This window comes from Pipistrellus hanaki, assembly GCF_964339955.1.
Source record: "Pipistrellus hanaki genome assembly, chromosome: 2".
Classification (NCBI taxonomy): Eukaryota; Metazoa; Chordata; class Mammalia; order Chiroptera; family Vespertilionidae; genus Pipistrellus; species Pipistrellus hanaki.
The window spans coordinates 6,620,704-6,629,963 of record NC_140504.1 but is presented as its reverse complement, the minus strand read 5'-3'; positions in this window follow the sequence as shown (position 1 = coordinate 6,629,963).

The following is a 9,260-nucleotide window of genomic DNA, read 5'->3' as shown; positions in this document are numbered from 1 at the left end:
CCTTTCTCTCTCTCTAAAATAAATAAAGACTTAAAGAGTGGATTCTTTCCGTCAATGGATCTTTCACTACAGTAGAGTCTCATTTAACGGCCACTGGCTGAGGCGGGCTGGTTGGGTGGGGTTGGAGGGTCAGGGTTCCCATGAAAAGGGAGCTAGTGGCTCCTCCGCTCAGCTCAGCTCACTCTCCATGCTTGTAGCTGAGTGCTGTCAAGCGAATCGAATCCGTCTCCAATGTTCACAGACATTTTTTTAAAAAACAATCTGGCCTCCAAACCTCAGTCAGTATACAGTGCTCTGCTCCAACACTGGGACCAAGAGCTGTGTCGTTGGACAGGACGGAGCACCTCGAGGAGCTCTGCTGGCAATTGGCTCTACGGGGGATTCACCCACTCCTGTGCTCTGAACAGCTCTGGGGGTGCATTCTGGTCCACGGCCCACACACTTGCATAATTATCTCCGAAGGTCAGGTTTCTAGCAGTGGGGTCTGGGGATTAGTGGGTGGGCACGTTTCCAAGAATGTGGATGCACATTGTCAAATGGCACTGTATAAAGGTGTGCCAGGGAGCTGCCTCCCAGGTCCGCAGGAGACTCTGGAGAAAAACACATCTGAAAAGAATCAGTCAGGGCTGGGTGTGACGGGAGATTGAACACAGACAGAATGAGTGAACTGGGAGAGTGATTAGTAGGAAATAGCAAACCCAACCACTGAGAAAGTGAATTTTAAAAATCATAGAAAGCCCAAACCGGTTTGGCTCAGTGGATAAAACATGGGCCTGTGGACTGAAGGGTCCCGGGTTCGATTCCGGTCAAGGGCATGTACCTTGGTTGTGGGCACATCCCCAGTAGGGGGCGTGCAAGAGGCGGCTGATCAATGACTCATCGTTGTTTCTAACTCTATCTCTCTCCCTTCCTCTCTGTAAAAAATCAATAAAATATATTTTTTTAAAAAGAAAAAGAAAAAGAACTGGCATTCATTCAAGGGGGTAAAAACCTGTTAACAACAACAACAAACCTGTTAATAACCCCAACCTAGAACTTAAGGTGTTTTACACTGAACCACTGCTGTGGACTGAATTGTGTGCCCCCTCCCTCACATCCCTCCCTGAATCCACATGTTGAGGCCTTAACATGTGGATTTAAATTTTTTTTTGTTGTTGTTTAAAGTATTACAAATATATCTTCTTTTATCCCCCATTGACCTTCCCCTGGCCTCCCCTAACCCTGGGCACATGCCCTCCCCTCCCCGTACCCCCACCTTCCGTATGGCAGCGTTTGGACCTAGGAAGTAATTACGGTTAATTGGGGTTAAGGGCGGGGCCTTCATCCGATGGGATTTATGTCCTTCTCTGAGGAGACACCAGAGTGAGGACACAGAGACCAGGAAGTGAGCTCTCCTCAGAACCCGTCAGCCATGCTGGCACCGACCTCGGACCTCCAGCCTCTGGAACTGTGAGCAGTGAATGTCGTGGCTGAAGGGCCCTGTCTGTGGGGTTTGTCATAGCCGCCCGAGCTGACTAATACAAGCACAAGGACATTTTTGCATGGCTTTAATAATGTTCCAGGAGTTCAAACCATGCAAATTGACAGAAGATTATACTTTGATTTGCTCTGACCTTTACCTGGCGCTGTTCAGCCTTTCATAAAATCTCATTTCCAATGGCAACGCCTGACGGGGTCTGAGCGGTCCTTTGGGTGTGCCCCTGGCTTTTCTCACTGCTGCAGGGACTCTGCCAGTCAGCCCAAGCACAGCCCGTGACCAGGCATGTGCACGCCAAAACCCAGTTGATGTTATTATACATGGATTTCTCCTTATATTATAATCAGAGCACTATATTGACTTAAAAAAATAGATTATTATTGATTTCAGAGAGGAAGGGAGAGGGAGAGATAGAAACCTCAATGATGAGAGATAATCATCTATTGGCTGCCTCCTGCACGCCCCCTACTGGGGATGGAGCCCACACTCAGGCATGTGCCCTTGATCGGAATTGAACTTGGGACCCTTCAGTCCGCAGGCCGACGCTCTAACCACAGCCAGGGCCAGGTGTGTATACAGTTTTTGGGACATCTTGTACATCCAAGGACTGAGTTTTACACCAGGTGGGGAGAATGTTCAGTGAAGGTCGGGGCCTCAAGTACCTGGAGCCAGGAATCATAGAAAGCGATTATTCCTACATATTTATGAGGATGTAGAAGAACAGGTACTGCTTTCCACTTAATTGGAACTGTTGGAAATGCACTCGGCCAGGAGCGGACTGTTCCTTGGTTACTGATCCAATTGGAGCAGCTTAGATGCCCTTTCCTTCCTCAATCACACAAACGCCCCCGAATTCCCATCTCAGTCCCCCTTCTTTCAGCTTTTTTATCAGCAGATTCCAGCACCTTATCTTTCATTGAAGATAAACTTGCTGACTCAACGATGTTAAACAAATAGCATCGCCAGAATTGCTTATGGAGAAAAAAAAGGTGATGTCTCTTTAACAGAAAGTCAGTTATTAGGGAAACACAGGAGTGTCAGCCCACGGCCTTCACAGTTGCTAGAGCCAGTGTGACATCTGTGGGCTGTGACAGCCATCAAAGGCTCCTGGAAGAAAGAAAGTGCCTACAAAAGGAGACTCATCCAGGAGCTGCCAGTGGGGGATATTTTCAGCATTTACTCTTAAAACCCTAAGCTGAGAAATAATGATAGGATTTAAAGATTGACGAGCCAGAGCCTGAGTCACCAGGCAGTGACTAATGCCAGGCAGAACTGCAGCCACTTTTAGAGAGGCCCGAACAAAAGGCCTGTCAGAGCCCTTGGTAACCATGGAGGCGGGACCACGATGAAAACGGTGAAAAGGCAGGTGCCTGGAACTCAGTCCCTGGGCTTCTGCTGGCTGCATTCACGCACTCAGTGTGATCCGCTCCCTAAAAGGGAAATGCACTCACCATCCACAGGGAAGGGGTACACACCCTTTCCTGGAATAAGCAAGAGGCTAGGCCCTCTGAGAACAGGGTCTGTCTTTTTTTTAAAATATATTTTATTGAGTTTTTTCTTTTCTTTCTTTTTTTTTTTCAGAGAGGAAAGGAGAGGGACAGAGAGTTAGAAACATCGATGAGAGAGAAACATCGATCAGCTGCCTCCTGCACACCTCCTACTGGGATGTACCCGCAACCAAGGTACATGTCCTTGAGCGGAATCGAACCTGGGACCCTTCAGTCCACAGGCCAACACTCTATCTACTGAGCCAAACTGGTTAGGGCCAGGATCTGTCTTGGCCCCTCCCCGAAGCCCCACTCCCCTGCCCTCTTGGATCCCAGGCCAGGCCAGTCCTCATGGCCCCTGGAGACACCCCTCTTCTGGCAGATGTTCAAAAAGGGAAGGTCAGAGGGCACCGCAGAGTGATAAACTCTAGAAGCTGGCCCTTTAAGTGGGCCCCCACTGGAAGCCCTCACCTGCCACTTCTGTCCAGCTCCACCTTGAGGCTGGGCAGCTGAAGGCCAAGTGCAAGGCCAGTCGGATTCCTAAGTGGAGTGAGGACAAGGCCTGCATGCTGCCCAGCTCCCAGCTCTTCTTGGAAGGAGGGAAAAGGAAAGAGAACACACACCAGTGAAGTTGGCAGAGAGCTGGGGTCACTCCTTGGGAGTCACCTGCCCTGCTTTCCTGTTATCATGGACCTCCTCAGCCAACCAGAAACCTGCCTCTACCTCCCCCTGCCCCGCCCTGCCCCTCCCCGCTCTGCCAGGCTGACCTTAGACGTTTGACCAGGCCTCCAGCCTCTCCTGCATCCGGCCTGTCCTTTGCCTGCTGCAGGGCCACCAGTCTTGGCTCAGCCTGCCGAAGCTCTTCCTTCAGAGATCCTTCAGTGTCCCCAGGAGAGTCCCAACCCTCCTCAAGGTGCGCACAGCGCCTTTGGCTGTGGCTGCTCCCACTTGTCCTCTGGGCAAACTTCCTCTCCTTTTTGGATACAGAGCCGCCACTGCCGGGAGACACAGGTGGCATCCCAGTGCTGGGACAGGGCTGGTCCCAAATGACCTGTGACTTTAGCATGAAATACACACTGGGCTTCCCAGACTCACTATGAACAAAGGCTGCAAAACATCTAATAACTTTTTTTTTTTTAAATATATATATATTTTATTGATTTTTTACAGAGAGGAAGAGAGAGAGAGAGTTAGAAACATCAATGAGAGAGAATCATCGGATCAGCTGCCTCTTGCACACCCCCTACTGGGGATGTGCCCGCAACCAACGTACATGCCCTTGACTGGAATCGAACCTGGGACTTTTCAGTCTGCAGGCCGATGCTCTATCCGCTGAGCCAAACCAGTTTCGGCTCACCAATGTTTTTCTTCACTTACACTTGTGGTTGGGTTGATTTTCTGCTGCAGTTGCACTGGTTGCTTCCATCTCTCAGGGACTCTTGTCCAGGACCTGCTGCCTTTCATGTCTGTGCCTGCCCCAGTGCCTGGCACTTACCCCAGGTGCCTCTCACCAAAGAGTGAGAGTGGAGGTGGCAGGAGAGTGAGAGTGGAGGTGGCAGGAGCGTGGGGTTCTCTGATTCCGGCTGCCAGGGGCACGGGGCCAGGCGCCTCGGGATGCAGCTGGGTGTTCCCCATCCTCTGAACCCCAGCGGGTCAGCGTGGAACGCTTGGATCGCAGGGTTCAGACCAGGCTCCCACAGGTTTGCAGGCTCAGAGAACAGATATAAGCCTCGTCATTGTTCTGCCTTCATGCTGTGAAATGAAACTTTGACTTGGCTCCTGCTTCATTTACAGAAAAGTGATCTTTAGTTGGGGCATTGGTAAAGTAACAAGGTTTACCCCGGGGTTCTGCCATTCACTGCTCAAGCCCACTGCGTGTTGGCTGCCCGACTGCTAACCCCGGAATGTATTGACCTCTGAGGTCCTCGGTAGATCCAGGTTTTGAGACAAAAGTTCGATGATAACTGTGTGTGAGGAGATGAAGCCTGTGGGGTCCCCTCTCCCCACAGTGCCAAGTACAGCTCCTGGCCAAGTAAGAACTGGCCACCTTGGGTTGCTTCCCTGGTGGAGACACACTGGGCTGGCTCTGTGCTGGGCCTGGGCTGTCCAAGGTTCAGCTCTCCAGGAAAACAAGCCTGCGCTTCAGGAGGCCCAGTCCTGACCCTGGGAGGGAGAAACCGCCCTGCCTGGAGCTGGAGAAAGTCCCTCCCCACCCCAGCTTGCAGAGAAAGCTGGAAAGCTGAGATTGGAGCTGTCATGGCAGCCAGCCAGCTGCTCCGAGGCTTGGCCCAGCTCAGCACGGCTGGGGTCAGGTGGCCAGCACTTTCTGTGCTCGGGTCACTGAGATCAGTGGAAAGGTCACAACCCTTGCTGGACCATCCCCAGAGTGACCACAGCCAACCTGTGAGCTGCAGGGTCAAGGTTAGAGTCACTCTGCAAAAATGCAATGTCATGAGAAAAAATAAGGGAGGTTCTAGAAGAAGAGGAACTGTAGTCACTACAAACAAGTGCAACCTGGGATCCTCGGTTACTTTCTGGTTAAGAAAAACATTTGGGGATGACCGGGGGGAAATTGTGTGTCTATGATTAGGTGCTTATAGAGGCCACTCTTTGGCAATGCTGGCTGGAGTGTGTGGGAAGAAAATGTCATGTTGTCCATGACTGACTCTGAGATGGTTCAGTCAGAAGAATATATAAACCAGACACAGAGCACCAGTTCACTTGAGTTGACAGGCCTGTTGGTGTTTGGGTGCAGTGTGTTCTGCTCTCACGTACATTCTGAAAGTTAAAGGCTACAGACAACAGTATGGTGATCACCAGAGGAAAAGGGGAAGGGGGAAGGAGGACAGGGTAAAGGGGGGATAAATGGCGATAGGAGACTTGATTAGGGGTGGTGAACACACAGTACAATGTATAGCTAATCCTATATAATAAAAGGCTAATATGCAAATCGACCATACTGCTGAACAACCAGTTGCTATGATGTGCACTGACAGCCACCAGGGGGCAAATGCTCAACACCGGAGCTGTCCCCTGGCGGTCAGTGCGCTCCCACAGGGACAGTGCCGCTCAGCCAGAAGCCAGGCTCATGGCTGGTGAGCACAGTGGTAGTGGTGGGAGCCTCTCCTGCCTCCTCTGACTGCCGGGTTAGGCCCTCGGCAGTAGACATCCCTGAGGGCTCCCGGAGTGTGGAAGGGCACAGGATGGGCTGAGGGAGCCCCCCAAGTGCATGAATTGCATGCACTAGGCCTCTAGTATATTATAAAATTGTTCATATGAAACCCATATATTTTTATTAACCAATGTCACCCCAATAAATTCCATTAAAAATGATAATAAAGCTGAAACCAGTTTGGCTCAGTGGATAGAGCGTCAACCTGCGGACTGAAAGGTCCCAGGTTCGATTCCGGTCAAGGGCATGTACCTTGGTTGCAGGCACATCCCCAGCAGGGGGTGTGCAAGAGGCAGCTGATCGATGTTTCTCTCTCATCGATGTTTCTAACTCTCTATCCCTCTCTCTAAAAACTCAATAAAATATATTTTTTAAAAAAATTAAAAAAAGCAAGTTAAAGACTGAGGCCCATGGGTCTGTTGGGAGTTTCTCCAGCTTGGATCTCAAGGATGTCCAGCAAAGGAAAACCCCTTGGTCTTGTTTCTTCAACTGGAGTAAATGTGATTCAGCAAATACTTACTGAGGATCGTCCTGTGTAGAGGCCTCTGTGAAAGGCTGCAGGTCTGTGACCAGCTTGCATGGGCAGGCAAAATAGAGGTGCTGATCCGTGGCTCTGAGCGGCTAAGATTCTGCATCCCTAACCTGCTCTGGAGGTGCTCTGCTGCTGGCCAGTGCCCAAACTTGGAGAAGCACATGTACAGCTCAGTGGGGCCAGGGCTTGGCAGGGGGAGGATATAGGTCAGAGTCTGGGCTCTGCAGATCCCAGGAGCTGGAATCTGACCCCTGCTCAGGCATGTACAAGCGTGAGGCCTGGGCAAGGGCCTGGCTTCTCCAAGCCTGGTTGCCTCCTCTGTGGAGAGGAGCTCATTGCATTTCCCTTCCGGGAAGCTGTGGGACATCTGTCAATTGCAGAACCTGGCAGAAGAGAAGGCTCTCCTGGGAGGAGCTCCCCAGGCCTGGAGAGACATGGGCTTTTGTTCCAAGTCCCACAGCACCCCCCTTTAGCCCTCCCTCTCCTCTCCCCTGTCTGAGTTTTAGAAGGTGCGTCCTCCATAATGCCTACACCAGCCCCATACCAGCCCCTGGACCCTCCCGCTCCCCCTCCATATCTGTGGAAGCTTGAAGGTAAATGTTACTTTGGTTGCTGATCTAGGTGGAAAAGCTCCCCCCGCCCCTCCGCTCCCCCTGGCCATGAAGATGGTGGTGGGAACTGCCATGGGCACGGAGCCCATGAAGTAGTTGTGGGAGGCAGAACCATGGGCGCAGGGCTGCAGCTCAGGTTCGTGTCAGCCTCCTGCTAGTCTCACTCAGCTTCTGTAGATTTTGTTGAATAAATGCTCCTCAGGTTGTTGTAGCCCTTTGACCAATCCCTAGACGCTGAATGGTTGTCTGTAATCCTGACCCGCATGTCAGATGTCGTCTATGGGGACAGTTGGGTTGCCTGAGCTCCCTGCAGCGCCACCTAGAGGCCCTACTCCTCCTCACTGTTCTTCACATGCCCCTGCCTCTTCACATGCTTCTGCTGCTGGCAATGCTTTCTCCAGACACACCTGACTCACTTTTCAACCTCTTTTGGTGTCTGCTCAGATGCCGCCTTCTGTAAACAAATGGTCCTTGCCAGCAGCCAGGTAAGTTAAGAAAAAACATAAACATTAAAATAATTCAATTTAATATCCTTTCCAACACTGAGTAAAACTAGCAACTGTTTCCCGGTCATCTCTATACTTCTTTGTACTTGAAGTTCAGTAGAAGCTTAAAAGGAGACCGTGTTTGCAAAGTCTGAGCGCAACCTGCACCAAGTTGTCCAGCTCTCCAGGGGTGGGCGGTGTCACATATGACAGTGGCAGAGCCGACTGCATGCCCGCCTTCTTCCTGGGCTGCTTTCCCATCTGGAGCTCTGTCCCCTGCTGACAAGCACACGGTCACCCGTTTATTGTCCCCACTATGTCAGGGCACAGCTTGTGTCTGCCGACCCCTGCATTGGCAGTACCTCGTCCAGGTTGATGCCTGGCACAGCAGGGGTGCAGCATGAGCTGAGTGGTGCAGAGCAGCGGTCCCCAAACGGTCTCACGGAGCACTGGTGGTCCATGAGGTCCGAAAGGTTGGTGACCACTGGTGTAGAGGACACAGTCCGTGTACAAAGGGAGAAGCAGTCTTCTCAGGAGGGTGGCTCCTGTCCTGTGTAAAGCTGTTCTGAGATCACCATGTGAGTGCACAAGGAAAGAGGGGGACAGCCATGGGGACTCAAAGGAGCCAAAGAAGTGGGACAGCGGGAGAGCGGGAGCAAGCTGATGGCGGAAGGTTGAGCTGTAGATACAGAGATGGGGAGAAAGCCAGTGATGGTATTCTGAAAAATGCCCTTCCCAGTGTGCGTTAGGCTTGTGGAGGGAGGAAAGATGAAGTAACCTCTGCCCTAACCCCCAAACCTTCAGTACAGGGTTGCTCCCTGATCCCTATAGTGCCTTAGGAAGGGGCCCTGGTGAGGCCCCGTGAAGAGGGGTGAAGACAGAGAACTAGGCAGAGGAGCCCTGACCGGGTAGCTCGGTTGACTAGTCTCCATACACCAAGATTGCATGTTTGATCCTGTCAGGGCACATACACGAAGCAACCAATGAACACATAAGTTGGACAACAGATCGATGTTTCTGTCTCTAAAGAGCAATGTTGGAACTACATCTGAGATAGAAAACTCAATGCCCCTTGTTAGAGGGATGGACGAATACAGGTGCAGCCAGGTGACGCAGTGCTGTGTGGTCCCAATGGGGACACGGGGGTCAGGACATATGAATGGGGGGAGGGGGAACTTCCTGTTCCACTGTGCCCTCAACACCTGGCAGTGGTCTGGGATGAGCTGGGGCGGCAACCAGGACAGTGGCCCCTCTGCATCATCCTCACAGGCCGAGGCCGTGCTTTAGGTCTGGCGGCGAGTGTCCGCTCCCCCATCCGGGGAGACTGCCCCCGCAGCACCCACTGGCTCCGTGTGCTGAACACATGAGGACAGGCGCCTGAGCAGTCTGTTTTCAGACTCGCACAACAGCGCCAACACCTCCCACCCCTGCTGCACTGAGCAGTTCCCCGAGAGGCCTGTTTTTATGCACACTGACAGTCACAGCCAACACAAGTC